Below are 18243 nucleotides of genomic sequence, written 5' to 3' on the forward strand. Positions count from 1 at the left end.
AAGTGAGCGAGAGAGGGAGAGAGGGGGGGGGCAGAGAGAGAGAGAGAGAGTTTGTGACAGTTTGTGCTTGAGTTTCAGTGCGTGTGTCGGAATCTGCCTGTGTGTGTTCAACTAATGGTGAATAAGAAAGGAAGACAGAGTGTTTGAGTATATGCGTCTTCCTTTGACAAAGTGTATATGAATGCATGCATATGCTGTGCCCCTGCATATGAGAGAGTGCATGGAAGTGCACGCGTTTCAGTTTGTGTGAGCGTATGTGTGTGTGGGTGTGTTCGTGTGTGTGCATGTGGGTGTGGGTCAGCTTGTGGGTATGTTTGTACGTGCACGTGAATAGAGGAGGCTGTGTCACCCTTTGTATGCCCTTGTATTCTGTGTGACTGTTTGGAAGCGAACATGTGCCATGATGTGTGCCTGTATGAAAGACTGTCTGTGTGTGTGATTGTGAGTGTGTGTATGTGTGTCCGTGTGTCCATGCATATGGTATTCTGTGCAGCGTGCGAGAGCAAATCTGTTCTTCCATGTCCGTCTGTGCAAATGATTGTGTTTGTGTGAGCGTGTGCATGTCTGTCTATTTGTGTGTGTGTGTGTGTTTATGTGTGTATATTTCAGTGTGTGTGTATGTGTGTGTTTTTTGTGTGCTTGTATGTGTGTGTGCGCATTTCTACATATGTGTTTGTGTGTATGTGTGTGTGTGTATGTGTGTGTATTTTAGTTTGTGCGTGTGTGTGTGTGTGCATGTGTGTGTTTTGTGTGTGCGTGTGTGCTTGTATGTGCATGTGCGCATTTCTACATATGTGTGTTTGTGTGTATGTGTGTGTGCGTGTGTGAGTTTTCATCCATATGCTATTCTGAGGGATGTGTGAGAGTGAATTTGTGCTGCTCTGTTGGCATCTGTGTGAATGATCTGTTTGTGTCTGTGTGCGTGTGTGTTTGTCCATGTGTATGTGTGTGCATGTGTGTGTTTTTGTAAGTGCATGCGTGTGTGTTTGCCTGTATGCATATGCTTGTATGTGTTGGCCTCTTTTAGAGTGTATAAATGTTTGTGCCTGACAGGAAGATAGATGGAGAGAGAGAGAGAGAGAGAGAGAGTCTGTGACAGTCTGCGCTTGAGTGTCAGTGCGTGTGTCGAATCTGCCTGTGTGTGTTCATGTAATGGTAATAAGACAGGACGACAGAGTGATTGAATGTATGCACCTGTCTTCATTTGACTCTCTGTGTATGTATACATGCAAATGCTGTGCCCCTGCATATGTGAGAGTGCATGTGAGTGCACGTGTTTCAGTTTGTGTGAGTGTATTTGTGTGTTGGTGTGCGCGTCTGTGTGCTTGTGGCTTTGTGTGTGTGTGTGTGTCTGTGTGTTTGTGTGTGTGTGTTTGCTTGTGTGCATGTACATGTGCGTTTGTGTGTATGTCGATGTACGAGAGAGAGTGTTTGTGTGTGTGAATGGGTGTGCTTGTGTGTTCGTGTGTGCCTGTGTTTGTTTGAATGTGTGTGTTTCTCTGAGCATGTGTGTATCCATGTTTGACAGTGCACCTACGAGAACATGGGAGTTGATGTTTGTATGAAGGTAAGCGTGTGACCTTGAGTTCTTATATATTTGTACATGTGTGTGCATTTGAATGTGTGTGTGTGTGTGTGTGTGTGACTGAGTGAGTGTGTTTGTGCTTGTGTGTGCTTGTATGTTTGTGTGTGTCTCTGCGTTTGTGCCCATGTGTCTGCACTTCTGCTACTCCATTTGAGAGTTAGGGAAAACAGGGTTTAATGAGAGGGCACAATTGTAGTAAACCATTATTAGTAGAGGAAATGCTAAACAAAAACAAAAATATCTGGAAAAATTCAGCAGGTCTAGCAGCATCTGTGGAGAGGAACACAGTTAACATTTCGAGTCGAAATGACCCTTCAACAGAACTAACTAAAAAGAGAATAGAGGTGAAATATAAGCTACTTTAAGAGGAGGAGATGGGGGGCGGGGACAAGTAGAGCTGGATAGAGGGCCAGTGATAGGTGGAGAGAACCAAAAGATGTCACAGACAAAAGGGCAAAGAGGTGTTGACGGTGGTGATATTATCTAAGGAATGTGCTAATTAAGGGTAGAAAGCAGGATGAGCAAGTTACAGATAGACCTAGTGGGGGTGGTGTGAAGGAATCAAAAAAGGCTAAAAGGTAGAGATAAAACAATGGATAGAAATACATTTAAAAATAATGGAAGTAGGTGGGTAAAGAAAAATCTATATAAATTATTGAAAGAAAATTGGGTGAGAGGGGGGTGAAATCGGGCCTCCACCCTCACACCCTCTCCTCCCTCCCAGAAACATGATAGGGTCCCCCTTGTCCTCACTTATCACCCCACCAGCCTCCGCATTCAAAGGATCATCCTCCGCCATTTCTGCCAACTCCAGCATGATGCCTCCACCAATCACATCTTCCCTTCACCCCCCCTATCGGCATTCCGTAGGGATCGCTCCCTCCGGGACACCCTGGTCCACTCCTCCATCACCCCCTACACCTCAACCACCTCCTACAGCACCTTCCGAAGCAACCACAGAAGGTGCAACACCAGTCCCTTTACTTCCCCTCTCCCCACCGTCCAAGGGCCCAAACAGTCCTTTCAAGTGAAGCAATATTTCACTAGCACTTCCCTCACTTTAGTCTACTGCATTCGTTGCTCCCTATGCGGTTTCCTCAACATTGGAGAGACCAAATGTAAACTGGGTGACCGCTTTGCGGAACACCTTTGTTCTGTCCACAAGCATGACCCAGACCTCCCTGTCGCTCACCATTTCAACACTCCACCCTGCTCTCATGCCCACATGTCCATCCTTGGCCTGCTGCATTGTTCCAGTGAAGTTCAACGCAAACTGGGGTGACAGCACCTCATCTTCCGACTAGGCACTTTACAGCCTTCCGGACTGAATATTGAATTCAACAACTTTAGATCATGAACTCTCTTCTCCATCCCCACCCACTTCCAATTTCCTACCCCGTTTTTTCCAATAATTTATAGAGATTTTTCTTTTCCCACCTACTTCTATTATTTTAAATGCATTTCAATCCGTTGTTTTGTTTCTACCTTTTAGCCTTTTTCTAATCCTTCAACCCACCCCCACTAGGGATATCTGTAACTTGCTCGTCCTGATTTCGACCCTTAATTAGCACATTCCTTAGGTAATATCACCACCTTCAACACCTCTTTGTCCCTTTGTCTATGACATATTTTAGTTATCTCCACCTATCACTGGCCCTCTATCCAGCTCTACTTGTCCCACCCACCCCGCCCCCCACTCCTCCACCCCCAAACTAGCTTATATTTCACATCTATTCTATTTTTATTTAGTTCTGTTGTAGGTTCGTTCGGGCTCAAAACATTAACTGTGTTCCTCGCGGCAGATGCTGCCAGACCTGTTGTGTATTTTTCTTTTTGTTTTGGTTTTGCACCATCCACGGTTGTTTGCTTTTATCTTAGCAGGGAAATGTTGTTGGGGAAATGGAATGGACTGAAGGCTGATAAATCCCCAGATCCTGAACATCTACATCCCACAGCCATTAAGCAAGTGGCCCTAGAAATCCAGAATGTACTGGTACTCATCTTCCGAGTATCTATGTACTCTGGAACAGTTCCTACACAAAGGAGGGAGGCTAATTTAATCTCATTATTCAAAAAGGGATGTGAAAGAAAACAAGGAATTAGAGACAAATCAGCCTCACTTCGGTAGTGGGCAAAACTCTTCATATCGTTTTGAAAGAATTAAAAGCTGAGCACTTGGAAAACCGTGCCGGATTCGGACAGAATCAGTGTGGATTTATGAAAGGGGAATCTTGCTGGAGAAATCTACTGGAATTTTTCGAGGATGTAACTGGTAAATTTGATGAGGGGGATACAGTGGATGTGGTTTATTTCGACTTTGAGTAGGCTTTCGACAAAGTTACACATAAGAGATTAGGTTGTAAAATTAAAGCACATGCAATTGGGAGTAGAGTGCTGAGTTAGATAGAAAACTGCTTGGCAGAGAGGAAACAAAGTATAGGAATAAACTGGTCTTTTTTTTTCAGAATGGCAGTTGCTGACTGATGGGTACCACAGGGATCGCTACTGGTATCCCAGATTTTCACATTATTTGATAAGGATTTAGATGAGTGAACTAACTGTAATAAATAAAGTTTGGAGATGACACAATGCTGGGTGGGAAAGTGAGCTGTGAGGATGATGCAGAGATGCTTCAGTGTGATTTGGAAAAGCTGAGTAAGTGGGCAAAAGCATGGAAGATGCAGTATAATGTGGATAAATGTGAGGTTATCTACCTTGGTAACAAGAACAGGAAGCAGCTTATCAGTTAAATGGCTAAAAATTGAGAGAGGTGACAGTGCGACGAGACTGGAGAGCCGCCTTACACCAGTCACTGAATGTAAGTGCGCAGATGCAGAAGGCATTAAAGAAAACAAACGGTATGTTTACCTTCATAGTGAGGGGGTTTGAGTACAGGGGAAGAGGTGTTTTGATGCAATTATACACAGCCTGGGTGATGCCACAGCAGGAATATTGTGTGCAGTTTTGGTCTCCTGTTCTGAGGAAGGATGCCCTTGCTATAGACGGAGTGCAGTGAAGGTTTACCAGACAACTTCCTCGGATGCTGGGACTGACACTTGACAATAGATTGAGTCGGTTAAGGTTATATACACTGGAGCTAAGAATACTGAGGGGGAATTTCATAGAAATCTATAACAGTATAACAGGAATAGACAGGGAAGATGCAGGAAGGATGTTTCAGCTGGTGGGGCAATCCAGAAAAAAAGAGTCACAATCAGAGGATACGGCCTAGATCATTTATGACTGGTATAAGGAGACATTTCTTCACCCAGAGAGCTGTGAGCCTGTGGAATTCGCTACCACAGAAAGTTGTTGAGGCCAAATATTGCACCTCGGGTCAAAAGGGATCGAACGGAATGGTGAGAAAGTGGGAGCAAGGGATTGAGTTGGATGATCAGCCATGTTTCTTTGTGTGGGAGTTCGTGTGCTCCCGTGTGTGTGTCAGCGTGAATGACTATGTTTGCTTGTGTGTGTATGTGCGTGTATGTGCGTGTGAATGTCTGTTCATCCGTGTGCTATTCTGTGGGGTGTGAGAGAGTGAATGCGTTTTTCTGTTTGTGCATGTGCGACTGACTGAGTTGATATCTCAGTTTGTGTGTGTTTGCACGCATATGTGTGGTGTGTGTGTTTGCATTTATTTATGTTTTCAGGTGTTTGTGTCAGCCCTTGTGCTATTCCAGGGTGTGTCTGAGAATCAATGTACAACCTTGTGTGTGTGTTGGATGAACGATTGTGTCTGTGTGTGTGTGTGTGTGTGTGTGTGCTTGTGTGTATGTGTGCATGAGTATTTTCTGTGTGTGTGTCTTTGAGCATATGAATGTGTTTTTGTGTGCCTGTGTGCACGTGCATGAATTAATATGCGTGTGTGTTTGTGTGTGCTTTTGTGTTTGTGTATGCATCTGTGAGTGTGTGTGCATGTTTGCATGCTAGTTTGTTTGCCTCTATGTGTTTGTGACTGTCTATTTCTTTGAAGGGGATTATGTGAGTGCCTGTGTGTGTGCAAGAGTGTGTGTTCATATGTTTAAGTGCACGTGTATGCATACATATATATGTATTCATATGTGTGTGTGTGTGTGAGAGAGAGAGAGAGAGAAGAGACAGAGAGAGTATCTATCTCTAAGTTTGTGCATATGTATGGCTGTTTGCGTCCGTGCATGTGTGTGCCTTTGGGTGTTTCTGAGTTTGTGTTTTTGTGTGATTTCATGCCTGCATATGCCAGTTGGGGGAGGGGTTGTTGGGTCTATGTGTTTGTGTGTGCTTCTGTTGTGTGTTGTTTCTGTGTATGTGTTTCTGATTATGTGTAACAGAGAGAAAGTCTTAGTGAAATTTTGGATGCCTGTGTGCACACACGTGTTTGTGTGCATATGTGCGTGCGTGTGTGTGTCTGTGTGCGCATGATTGTGTGTGTTTATTTTGCTGTGTTTATGCATGTCTGTTCTTGTGCATGTATGTTATAGAGAAAGAGTTTGTGACAGTCTGCATACCTCTGTGTGTTTCTATTGTGTATGTGTGTGAGTATGTGCACACTCATACATGGGTGTATGGTTGTGTGTTTGCGCGTATGTGTTGTATCTCAATGTGTGCTTTCATGTGATTCCGTGTGTGCATGTGCCTGTTAGTGTGAATGATTGTGTATGCGTTATTTTACGTCTTGTGTTGCTGTGTGTCTGCTCATTTATGTGTGCATTTCTGTGTGTGTGTGTGTGTGTGTGTGTGTGTGTCAGAGAGAAGGTGCTGATAGAGTCTGTGCATTTATGTCTTTGTGTACGTGTGAGAGTGTCTGGTTGTGTGTGTGCATGTCTGTGTTTGTGTATGTGAATGTGAGAGTTATTAAATGTGAGTCTCTGTGTGAGAGAGAGAATGCATGAGAAGATAATATTGCACTTTCATATTTACAGTATCTGGCCTCCACTGGCATGTGTGTGTGTGTGTGTGTGTGTGTGTGTTTGTGTTTGTATTCATGTGTTTGCTTGTTTCTTTGTGTGTGTGTGTGAGTGTGTGATTATCATTCCCAGACTAGTTAAGGAGCTTCCTCTCCTTTCTCTCCTCTGGGAGGCGAGGTAATTTTTTCCCAAGGAAATTATGGGGAGGATGGAAGAGAGATTGAGGTTGTTCATAACAGGAATATTAACTGGGAACCCAGCATCATGGTGACAGGGCAGGGTGAGTGTTAATAAATATGAAAATAATTGATAACTGACATTGTATTACTGACCTTTTTAAGCAATCTGTAACTGAAATTATTGGTCTTCTAGACACGGGGAGACAATCCTTCGGGCCTGGATAGCTTTCAGCCAACAGCTAAAGGACTGTAGAAAAGTGATCAGCTTCTGTTGCAAACTTCAACTAACCAAAGTGCATATTACAACTAAAAATAATACATTTTATGATGCGTCTGCCAGTTTGTTTTTGGACGAAGTGTTTTTGGCTCCCTTATTTTTGAATGAAGATCTCCTGTTCATTTCATTTGAATTTTTAAATTGCAGTAAAAGTTATTTTGTGACTATATTTCAACAACTCCCGCACTGGAGTGGTTAGAACGTCCTCCTCAGAAATATATCTTGCGGCAGTCATTGGAGAAGAGGGAAAAATGAGAAATTGTTCCAAATCTCTCCCCTGTCTGTAACACATGTGCCACCTTTGGTTTCATCCGCGCCTTCCTAATGACTTCTCCCATGTCCCCCCTGAGTGCTGCTGTTAACCTTTCACTGCAAGTCAGCTTTGGGTCCCCTTATTAGGTATGATTATCCCATCACACACCCTCCCTTTTACTTCACAACCACTGTTTGTTATTGAATCTTTGCTTCCTTCCACTGTATCCAGAGACTTCTCACATGCTCTTTCAGATAAATTGATGCAAGGCATCGCTGGATGCTGTCACACATTTGGAAATATCAGCAAATCCACAATCAAATTGGTAACATCATCGTCTGGTTGAATAATAATAATTGTTTCATTACGTTCCTTACAGTGAACTTAATCACGATTGTGATCCTGATGTCCAACAACTGTGGTCTGACCAAATGTGTCACTTGTTACCTGGTGGCCAAGGGAGCAGCGGATCTACTGGTCGTTATTCTGGACCTGATATTGAGACACATTCCGATTGCTTTTAATTTTTCTTTCCTGTATTCCATACCCATGTGTAATATCCACGCTGTCCTGCTTTATGCAGTCACTGACTGTTCTGTCTGGTTCACCGTCACTTTCACCTTCAATCAATTTGTGGCCATTTGTTGCCCGAAGCTGAAAAGTAAATATTGCAACAAGAAAAAGGCAGCTGTGGTTCTGGGAACCGTGACTGCGCTAAACTGTGCAAGGAACACTTTCTGTTATTTCATGTTCACAAGTCGGTATTTGCTGATGAACTACCCCTGGTTTTGTACTGTCAGATTCGATGTTCTGTTCTCCCCGGTCTGGACAACGATCGAGTTCCTCCACTAAATTCTAACCCCGTGTATCCCATTTGTCCTGATTCTGCTGCTCAATGTTCTCACCGTCAGACACATCTTACTGAGCAGCAGAGTCCACAGGAGACTCCGGACTCACAGCAGTGGGGAGAGTCCCAGAGACCCAGAGATGGAGTGTCGAAGGAAATCCATCATTTTACTGTTTGTAATCTCGGCCAATTTCATCCTGTGATGGTCAACCTTAATGGAGTTTTCTATATGGGCCCGGATGTGGGATTTGGGGTTTGATTCTGTTTATTTGGATGATTTTGTTCAGGAATTGGGCTTCATGCTGCAGCTCCTGAGCTGCTGCACTAACACTGTGATTTACGCCTTGACACAGAGTCAGTTCAGACAGCAGCTGAAGAATGGGCTGAAGTATCCCTTTACTTCAATTCTTCAATTCATTCAATGATGAGAAGCACTCAATCGGTCAGATATCCATGGGTGGGCTACATGTCCATCATGGGTAACCCTCCCTAATTGAACAGAAATGCAGGCACCATAAAATCACTGTACTCCCATTGGGATTTCCTGTCCGTCATCGCTATCGGACAATGATTGGACAGAAATCCCACATAGGTACATCTCCACGCTATCATTGGTTGACCCTCCTGTCGGTAATCCCGATGCTTCTGACTAATTGGAGAGATAAAGGAAACTCCAATGGGTTCTGCCGACATATTGGCTGCGCCGTGTGCACATTACTGTGACTGGACAGGAATAGTTCTATCTGAAAAATGATGTCAATTCAAAGAGAGCACCAGGGGGAGGGTTCAGATGAAGTGAAACCATAAAGAGGAAGGGAGGTATCGCTCAAGAGTGAAGCAATCTGATGTTAATTCAGTGGCGGGGGGTTGGACGGCCGGGGGTGGGTGGCAGTGATGTGTGAGATGTAATTTGGAAGCTGAGAGACAGCGAGAGAGAGAGAGCGAGATGCAGCTGTAGAGCGAAAGAGAGAGAGAGGCAGAGAAACGGGGATAGAGAGTGAGAGAATTACTGAGAGAGATGGAGCGAAAGACAGAGGGTAAGAGGGAGGGAAGTAGAGGAGGAGATTCAGAGAGAAAGAGATGAAGAGGGCTGAGAGAGACAGACAGAGACATAGAGAGAGAGACAGAGAGGAGGAGGGAGAGAGAGAAAGAGAGTGATTGAGAGAGAGAAAAAAGAGAGAGAGACAGGCAAAAACAAAAACAGAGTTACGTGGGAAAACTCAGCAGGTCTGGCAGCATTGGCGGAGAAGAAAGGAGATTTGTAGAAGACATTATTTCAGCCTTAGCTGGTGCATCCCGTGTAGTTCTGGGCGGTGCACTTTAAGAAGTTTGTGAAGAGGTGAAGGATGTTGGAAAAAGTGAAGAAAATATTCACGAGAATGTGAAAATTCCTGGGATCCACCCGTCAAAATTATATTGTTTTACTTTTTCAAACTCAATATAAATTTGCCCAGGCTGTTTTTTAATATTCCTAAATCTCTGTCCTTACACCTCAGGCACGAGCTCATATGCACTCAAAATAGCCTTTTTATGACATAATAATTCGCCGACATTTCTTCTGACATCAAAGCATTACCTCATGTGCTCTACCCACCAACCTGGATGGTAACCACCATCTCCAGTTTTCCTGTGGCCATTCTATCTGTTTAGCTATATTCTGAAATGAAATATTTAATGTTTGAACACATTTTTCCTCAAAATTTAGAAGAGATTGTACAAATTTAATAATCTTCCCAAAGGGTTATATGTTAAAAGATTTTTCATCATCAGAACTTTCCACAGAATCTGAGGTCGCTATTTTAACTACCAGCCTCTCAACCCAATATTCTCTGGGGCTTTCCTTAATCCTGTTTCCTATTGTCAGCTTTCCCCTCTCGAGATCAAGTTTTCGGATTTCCATTTCTTTTTGAAATGATCTCTCTTCTACCCTTTATTTTTCTGCTCCGTCTAGTAACAGTTTATTCATTTCCAATTCTTTTCAAGTTCGTTTGCCTCCAATTCAAGCTTTCTCAGTCCATTTACTTGTTCAAATTCCAGCCTCTTCATTTCTAACTGAAATCTCACGACCTCCAGCTGTGACTCACTAGTGTCAGGTATAACTTTGATTTTTTAATGCTGTGCTAGGCCTTCAATCATATCTGCTTTCTCACCCACTGCAGGTAACCCCAATTGTAATCTGTCTGCCAATTCCAGTGACTTGACGTTAGTTATTTTTGTAAGCCAGCCAAAGTCATAGCTTCAACTCCCAAACAAGTCTCAACAACTGCCAAAGCCATATTGCAGTCTCACCACTACAAAATACCTCACCCCAACTCCTGACTTCAAAAGCTTCTGGAACTCATAACCTTAAGATTCACCAACTACAAAAAAAAATCAAGGAACTTCAAATATATCCCACAAAGAGCTCCCAGCTATGTTATCGCGCAGCCAATGGTGAAGGCTGAGTTGTTTAATCCCAAATGAGAAATTTGAAACAACTGACACAAATTGTTCTGCAAATTGTATAAATTTTGAATGCGTGCCCTGAATTCAGTGGTAACAAGACCTTATATTTTTATAGAATTTTACAAAGCTTGATTAAACTTTTGTTAATGGCAGAAATGGAAGATTTACAAATTACAATATGATAACTTCCAAATCCAAATCCCTGACTCAACCTAACTCCCAGTTGCATATTCATAAAGGCAAGAGTAAGACAGAGAGATTATAAAAGAGCCAGGCAAAGGAACCTTGTACACAGAGCACGTCGACTTCCGAGTGATTTTCTTAACTTCAGCCCGTTGAAGACAGTAGCTTGAGTCAGAGATGCTGATGGCATTTTCACACACTTGTAAGATCTTGAAAATGCCTTCCCTTACACTCAGCCCTCTTTCATTCTTTATGCATATCTTCATCTTTAAATGCAAATGTCCATTGCATCACTATATTTTGGACCTTATCTCCCCAATAATAAAACACTTCTCATAGCACTAAGATTTATCAATAATCTTTGGGGAATGATAAACACTATTTCTAAACTTCACCGCAATAGGTGACACATTTCACCACCGCCACCAACCCCGCCACCAGCCCCCCCACCCCACCCCCACCACCGCTCCACGCCCCACTCCGCTTTGAAAACAATCTGGAATGGTTTATTACAAAATGTAAGTGCCCCCTTGAGGCCTATATTTCTAAACTCCCCCATGTTTATCTAATTTACATTTCAAACCTAACCTCTCTTCTTAGATCAAAGCACCCAGGCTAGCTGCCTCTAATTTAATTAAATCACACACACAGTCGTATGTACTTACCTATACACATCACATGTTTACTCTATTTTACAACAAATTCTAGTAATATTATGAGAATTATTATATCTTCTTGACACCGAGCGCCACGCCACAGCTGAGGTCCAAACAGCATTTCACACAGGTTCATCACAATTTCCTTACTTTTGAACTTTTTGCCCCTGGAATTAACGCCATGTGAAAAGTTGCTATACGATGGAACATGTGTTATTATTCCTTTAACCTAGAGGTCCAAACAGAATGTGCGTCTTCTGCTCCCTAATATGCCTGTGAATCTTGACCTACCTGTATAAAAGTTACAGAACGGGACATGTGTTATTCATCAGTGAGTGGGGAAGTAAAAGAATTAGTGCTGAATCTTGTGAAATATAATTCCAATTATGGTTTAAGTCTACTTAATGGTTGATGTGAACTTCAGGAAAGTCCATCAAATAAAATCTCTTATCAGGTGCTGTGTGCATTACAAATTTGTTGCCAATGGTGAAGAAAAACAGAAACTGGTTCAGTACCAAAATTCAGAGTGATACTCTGCAATCCTGTCGTAGTCAGCAATGGTGGTGTAGTAGTGAGCATGGCTGCTTGCCCAGCAGTTGACCTGGGTTCGATCCCCAGCCATTGCAATCTTTCACCTTCAAACCAGTCAATCGGACAATGCAGTTTTTGGGCATTTTAGAGTTAAACAGCGCAGAAATACCCTTTCGTTCCCTGGCCAGCCAGTAAGTACCTATCTATTCTAATCCTATTTTCCAGCAATTAGCCCGGTGAAATGCCCACTTAAAGTTTACCCCTGTAAGATGTGGCGTTTCAAGTACTCATCTAAATATATTTTTAATTTCAAATGTACGCGGGTGCAATTCAAATAAAAATATGTTCCCGCTTTATTTAAAATTTTACTCACGTTTGATCCTTATCAATAATAACTATGATTTTCCGTGAACTGCAGAGTGAAATTGGAATGGAATTATTGGGATTAGAAACAAGAAAGTGCTGGAAAAGCTCAGCAGCTTTGGCAGTTTCTGTGGGGAGGAAAAAAACAGCGTTAACTCTTCGAGACCAAAATGACTCTTCTTCGGAACCAGGGACAGGTAGAAATGTGATGGGATTCAAGCTGTTGATTAAAGTGGGGATGGGCAGTTGGAGCAGAATAGATCTGCTTTCAATTGAATTCAGAAAGCAATGAATGAAGGCAATTTGTCACCGTCTTGTTAAATCTTTCTCATGATGGTTATGTTAAATAAAAAATAAAAGCAAATTGCATTTTATTGAACTCTTGCTAATCTTTTAAATGAAAACCAAATCAACAAAATTGGGATAAATCAGGCACAGCCCCTAATTCAGGTCAGCTGTAAAACCAAGAACAAAGTTTAAAGGAAACTTACAAACTTTAAATCAAAATGTGATTAAAGGGGTCAACAAAACACCCCAGTCCCCGCGGTGCCCACCGAGCACGGAAGGCCTCGAGAGTGCCAGCAGACACCGCGTGCTCCTTCTCCAGGGACATCCGGCAGCGAACGTAGCCACGGAAGAGGGACAAACAATTGGGCGGGACTCCCCCATTGATCGCCCGCTGCCTGGACCTGTTAATGGCCAACTTGGCCAGGCCCAGGAGCAGGTTCACGAGGAGGTCCTCCTCCTTCCCGACCCCCTTCCGCACCGGGTGCCCATAGATCAGGAGCGTGGGGCTGAAGTGCAAACAAAACATCAATAAAAGGTTTTTCAAGTAACTAAAAAGGGAGTGCAGCCTACAACACCCTATGTATACATGGTCCACGGACTCCACAAGACCGCAAAAAGGGCACATGTCCTGAGAGTCCGTGAACCTATACATCCTCTTATTATAGGGGACTGCTGCATTCAACACCCTCCAACCCAGGTCCCCGATAGAAAGGGGAGGATACCTCCGTAGAGGGCCTCCCATCGGGGGCCTCCGCCGCCGGACGGCAACATTTGTTCCTATTCAGATGAAGTTACATTACTTCATAGTTTGCCATTGTGAGATTTGAAATCTTGATAATCTTTTAATGAAAACCAAATCAAGAAAATTGGGATAAATCAGGCACAGCCCCTAATTCAGGTCAGCTGTAAAACCAAGAACAAAGTTTAAAGGAAACTTACAAACTTTAAATCAAAATGTGATTAAAGGGGTCAACAAAACACCCCAGTCCCCGCGGTGCCCACCGAGCACGGAAGGCCTCGAGAGTGCCAGCAGACACCGCGTGCTCCTTCTCCAGGGACATCCGGCAGCGAACGTAGCCACGGAAGAGGGACAAACAATTGGGCGGGACTCCCCCGTTGATCGCCCGCTGCCTGGACCTGTTAATGGCCAACTTGGCCAGGCCCAGGAGCAGGTTCACGAGGAGGTCCTCCTCCTTCCCGACCCCCTTCTGCACCGGGTGCCCATAGATCAGGAGCGTGGGGCTGAAGTGGAAACAAAACATCAATAAAAGGTTTTTCAAGTAACTAAAAAGGGAGTGCAGCCTACAACACCCTACGTATACATGGTCCACGGACTCCACAAGACCCCAAAAAGGGCACATATCCTGAGAGTCCGTGAACCTATGCATCCTCTTATTATAGGGGACTGCTGCATGCAACACCCTCCAACCCAGGTCCCCGATAGAAAGGGGGAGGACACCTCCGTAGAGGGCCTCCCATCAGGGGCCTCCGCCGCCGGACAGCAACAAGGCACGCCAGGGCACTCCGGGAGGCGGACAAGGGCGAGAAAATGGAAGGTGTGCAGCAGCAGTCCGTACAAAAAGCCCCTCTTTGCCGTGCCAAAATGCACAGAGGGCATGTCCCCGCGGCGGCTGATATTGCGGGGCACCAGCACCCGAGGGAGGGTTCGGGGCTTGGGTGCCAATGTGGAATTCTGTCCGAACAGGGGAACGCTCAGACGGAAGACCACCGCGCACCTGGGCCACCTCAAGACCCAAAATAACGTCGGGTCCGAGCACAACCGTTCTCAGGTCTTGGATGGCATCGGCTGCTGGACACTCACAGACGCGCGTCGCGCCAACTCCTGCGGGAGCATCCAGCCCAGTCCTCCGCCACCCAGCACGTCCCCGATCCTGGTCACCCCTGCGGCCACAGACCTCCTCTCCGCCAACCTCTGAAAAGGACGGAGGGGCGGATTCCTGAGCAGCGGCTCTCTGACGATAGCCGCTACTCCTGACGGGGGAGAGCTGGGTCGCAAGGCGACCTCTTTCCAGACTTTGATCAGGTCCTGGTAAAAGACGGGCAATGCCTGCAAGGAGCCACCGAGGCCCAGCTATTCTATAAACAGGAGCTGCACGTCATAATTCAGGCCGTGCACCTGACGGAAGAAATACGTCATCAGAGCACACCATCTAGGAGGAGGCTCGACGTAGAGGTATCGCTGCAGGGTCTGAAGGCGGAAAGTCGCCACCTGTGTGCGTAGGCACACTAGCGCCTGACCACCCTCCCTAAGCGGGAGACTCAGAACCTCGGCAGTGACCCAGTGCAATCTTTTGTCCCAGAAGAGGTCGACTAACAATCTCTGGATTCTTGTGACAAAGTCCGGGGGAGGGGTCAAAGTGACCAGCCGATACCACAACATGGCGACGATCAGCTGGTTTATGACCAGAACTCGACCTCGGTAAGATAGCACTCGGAGCGGTCCTGTCCAGCGCCGCAGGCGAGCGGTGACTTTCGTCTCCAGTTCCTGCCAGTTCGCCGGCCAGGATTCCTCAGCGGGGCAGAGATGGACCTCCAGGTAGAGGAGGCTGGTCCTGCTCCAGGTGAAAGGCCTGAGATCCTCGGGTAGGGGATCCATCTGCCACTGACTGACCAGGAGTCCAGAACATTTACCCCAGTTGATCCTGGCAGAAGAAGCGGCAGAGTAGACCTCCTGGCACTCGCGCATCCTCCGCAGGTCAGCCGGGTCACTAAACATAAGGAGCACATCTTCGGCGTAAGCCGAAAGGACCACCCCGATGCCCGGCCCGCGCAGAACCAATCCCGACAACCTCCTCCGCAAGAGGCGCAGGAAAGGCTCCACACAAATAGAATACAACTGGCCAGACAGGGGGCAGCCCTGACGTACCCCTCTCACAAAGCGAACGGGCGCAGTCAGGGACCCGTTAACCTTCACTAGACACTCCGCGGCGGTGTACAGAAGTCGGATCCGGGCGACAAAATGCGTCCCGAACCCGAAAGCTCACAGAGTTCCGAGTAAGTATCCGTGATCCACCCTGTCGAACGTCTTCTCCTGATCGAGAGACAGGAAGGCGCCCGACAGACCAGCCCTCTGGGAATAGTGGATGATGTCCCGGACTGGTGACTTGAACTCTTGATTATATTGTTTCATAGTTTGCCGTTGTGAGATTTGAACTTTTGATAATCTTTTAAATGAAAACCAAATCAACAAAATTGGGATAAATCAGGCAAAGCCCCTAATTCAGGTCAGCTGTAAAACCAAGAACAAAGTTTAAAGGAAACTTACAAACTTTAAATCAAAATGTGATTAAAGGGGTCAACAAAACACCCCAGTCCCCGCGGTGCCCACCGAGCACGGAAGGCCTCGAGAGTGCCAGCAGACACCGCGTGCTCCTTCTCCAGGGACATCCGGCAGCGAACGTCGCCGCGGAAGAGGGACAAACAATCGGGCGGGACTCCCCCGTCGATCGCCCGCTGCCTGGACCTGTTAATGGCCAACTTGGCCAGGCCCAGGAGCAGGTTCACGAGGAGGTCCTCCTCCTTCCCGACCCCCTTCCGCACCGGGTGCCCATAGATCAGGAGCGTGGGGCTGAAGTGCAAACAAAACATCAATAAAAGGTTTTTCAAATAACTAAAAAGGGAGTGCAGCCTACAACACCCTATGTATACATGGTCCACGGACTCCACAAGACCGCAAAAAGGGCACGTGTCCTGAGAGTCCGTGAACCTATGCATCCTCTTATTATAGGGGACTGCTGCATGCAACACCCTCCAACCCAGGTCCCCGATAGAAAGGGGAGGATACCTCCGTAGAGGGCCTCCCATCGGGGGCCTCCGCCACCGGACGGCAACATTTGTTCCTATTCAGATGAAGTTACATTACTTCATAGTTTGCCATTGTGAGATTTGAAATCTTGATCTTGGGGTTACAAGCCCAGTACCCTAACCACTTGGCTATTTAGGCCAAGCCCGGGTGCCGTTGTAACGGGATTGTCTGGGGGAGATTGGAATGATAAATAATTATTACGAGGGAGCACTGGCATCTCAGCCGCGTAGATTCTCTATCGTTTCCAAGTAGCTCAGCAGTGAAGTACACATTGTGCGGCTGGGCATGGGGGATGTTTGTTTCCCCACGTGTTTCAAGCTAATTTGTAACACATTAGGAGTCCGTTGTGCAGCCCTTGCAGGAGACATCTCGAATTAACTAATGTTTTATTGGCCCAGACAGCAGCTGACTGCCTGTTAAGAAATTTGCTCGTGAATAGGCTTGGCTGAAAGAGGCCACAGTTGCGTGAAGTTCTTGGGGAGCGAGTTATTAATTGGTGCGGATCGCTTGAATGCAACATCATCCTGTCGATGAGGCAAAATTTTGCAGCTTGCGGTTTGGTTTCTGAAGAATGGTTGTAACATTGTGGGATAAAAAAAAGGGGAACGCTGCTGAGCAGGATTGTGAAGGTTGGAACTTTCAAATAGCTCTTGGAATAAATATATCCTTCCAGCTCGGTGCAGAACTGAAGGTTTGAATTTTCAAATAAGAGAGTTCTAGTGGAGGCTCCGGGTGTGCCTGTGGGAGAAATATGCTGCTGAATTTACCAGAGGAGAAAATGCAAAAGGAAAAAATGAGGGTGTGGTGCCACCTTTCAGAGAGTGAAGGCAGCTATGAAAAGCTTGCAGCGTGTAGCTCAGTCACCGCACGCGGTAGCACATCAGACTTTCAACCTAAGGATTCACGTTCCAGCCCATGTGTGGGCGTTACTTTTGATACAAGTTGTTCAATTCCCACGAATCCACAAAAGGCAATTTACACTGAATTCCCCTGTCTTTTCAATTGAAGTAAAGGAGTCGTTTCTTCAATCTGTAGAAACTTCCAGCTTATTGAAATGCCAGTCGCGACGATCATGTTGTTTCTGGATTTCCTACTAGCCCTTACGTGAAAGTGCTTCCTGACTCCTCCCTTGGCTGACACTATCACTGTGGATCAGTAGCAAAGACAATTAAGTTTCAACTGCAATCCTACTGGTGTGGAAACTGTGTCCCCGTGTTTAATATAACAATTCATTTTAACAGGATGGAATCTTCGATTATTTTTCTATACACAACGGAATAGAAAGCATTAGTATGTTAAAGTAGTAATATAACAAAAGCTCCCCACTCGTGACATTTTCATAGACGCATCAGCACTAATTTCAGATAAACGTCATAACCAGTAATGTTAGGTAGCGTAAATAGCAAAAAATATTACCATGACTTCAGAGTCAGCATTGTTAGAATAGAATTGCACTCGGTAATGTTAGAAAAGGTTTTTCCCTAACCATGTTATTGCAGTGTCGCTGCCAGCAATTTTAAATTTGGGTGATCATCATTATTGTTAGAGTGGAGTCACGACACTAAGGTCAGAGTGAGTTCATCCCCAGCCCTGTTCGAATAAGGCATCCACCTATAGTGTTAGACTATGTTCATCATCATTAAAAATACCGTTTAGTAATGTTGGGGACGAGTCAACAATAGTGATCATTTGAGTATGAAATACGTTTTATTAGCTAATGGATAAGTGAAGAATTTCCTCAAGCATTATGAGGCCACAGAAAACTTACCCAGTATCTGAGGGGATGTTCACGGCGTATTCACAGAGCACTTACACTCTGGGATTACTTTCATAGCCTGAGTTGTACAATTTCCCATGAGTGGCCCAGGCGCCGTGAAGTAGAAAATCGTCCTTTGATTTTAAAGGACTGAAACTGATGCAGAAACAT

General features: G+C 45.2%; 1 non-coding gene across 1 annotated transcript; it reads left to right on the plus strand.

Moving 5' to 3' along the window:
• Positions 1-11862: 11862 nt before the first annotated feature.
• trnag-gcc lies at positions 11863-11934 on the plus strand. Its single transcript has one exon. It is a non-coding gene; the product is annotated as a tRNA-Gly (tRNA).
• Positions 11935-18243: the final 6309 nt, after the last annotated feature.

Source organism: Carcharodon carcharias, chromosome 20, assembly GCF_017639515.1.
Source record: "Carcharodon carcharias isolate sCarCar2 chromosome 20, sCarCar2.pri, whole genome shotgun sequence".
Taxonomy (NCBI): domain Eukaryota; kingdom Metazoa; phylum Chordata; class Chondrichthyes; order Lamniformes; family Lamnidae; genus Carcharodon; species Carcharodon carcharias.